We start from the raw sequence: 1,634 nt of genomic DNA on the forward strand, positions 1-1,634 counted from the left end.
GGGGGGTGTAGCCCTACGTTTAACCCGCTGCACTTTGAGATATTGAAGTTCATTTACCATTTCACCGACCATGTGAATAATTTGTAAAGGTCGTCCTGTAGTATCTCGGCGTCGTCTCCTGGCCTATTTAGGCGTCCTATTTTAGTGTCGTCCGTAAACTTACAAACGCCACTATTAATTCCATTGTCTAAGTCGTTTATGTATATAATGAACAAGAAGGGACCCAAAACCGAGCCTTGCGGGACCCCATTAGAAACATTCCCCCACCTGGATTTTACACAATTTATGGTGACCCGCTGTTTTCTGTCACTGATCCAAGCTCTAATCCATCCTAACACTTTTCCTCCTATGTCATGGGCTTTGATTTTATTTAGTAGTCTTTGGTGGGGCACCTTGTCGAGCGCTTTGCTGAAGTCAAGGTAAATAATATCGTAACTATCATTGTTATCTGACGCCTTATATACTTTAGTGTAAAAGGATAGAATGTTCACTGGAAGAGGAGAAGGTGTCACTGGACTAGAAATCTGCAAATGTGACACCAATATTCAATGGAGGAAATAAGGAGGCACCACTAAATTATGGACCAGTGTCTTTGACAAGTATGATAGCAAATATGTGTGATAATAGGTAATATAGAAAATAAATAGATGAATGAATAAATAAATAAGTTAATTAATGAACTGATAAACGAATAAATGAACAGATGGATGAAATATTTGGAGAAAAGGATCTTGGTTGACAACCAATCTGGATTTGAGAAAGAGAAGTTATGTGTACCTAACCCATTAGTTTTTCGAGAGTAGCAGACCTGTTGCACGATTAAGAGGAATGGATAGATTGTGTACACCTAGATTAGGAAAAGGCATTTGGCAAACTGTTTCATAAGAGACTGATGTAGAAGTTGGGAAAAGTATGAGGCCTTCAAAGAAATACTCTGAAATGGGCATTTCTTTTTTTAAGTGACAGACATTAAGAGCAATAATGAGAGATGAAAAATCGGACTGGAGAGGAATGATTAGTGGAGTCTCAAAGTACTCTGCATTGGTACATGCAATGTTCCTATTGTATATAAATCATATGATGAATGAAGAAAGTAAGAAAAACGAGGAGGATTGTAAACTGTTACAGGAAGACATAGAAAAGGTTTATGGATGGAGTCAGGAGTGAAAAATGCAAAGAAATGTTTTTTTTTTTTTAATAGGTTAGAAATAGAGAAAGACCGACGAAAAGATATAAGATACGAAATTTATTAATAACTAAAGTAAAGGAGGTAAGGGATTTAGGGATCTTAATTATGAATGGACAAGCACAAGAAAATCATATAAAGAATAACAGGAAGCATTCATAATTTGCTGAAGAATATAAGAGTAGTATTTCATTACATGGAAGAGGCCATAATAAACAGAAAGATATAAGGAAACTACCAAGATGATCCCAAATCTAAGCGAAAAGATATATGTTAACATTGAGAAAACTAGGTCTTTCCGCATTCTAAGAGCGAAGAGAGGCAACAGGATAATAATACTTACCAGAGAAAGTTATAGAAAAAAGGAACAATAGCGATTTGCTGGCCTGGGATGTGTGACTTAGTGTAGAATAACAATTCTAATGAGGACCACAATGGAAATAAGTGT

Source organism: Oratosquilla oratoria, chromosome 39, assembly GCF_046742065.1.
Source record: "Oratosquilla oratoria isolate Oo_2021 chromosome 39, ASM4674206v1, whole genome shotgun sequence".
Taxonomy (NCBI): domain Eukaryota; kingdom Metazoa; phylum Arthropoda; class Malacostraca; order Stomatopoda; family Squillidae; genus Oratosquilla; species Oratosquilla oratoria.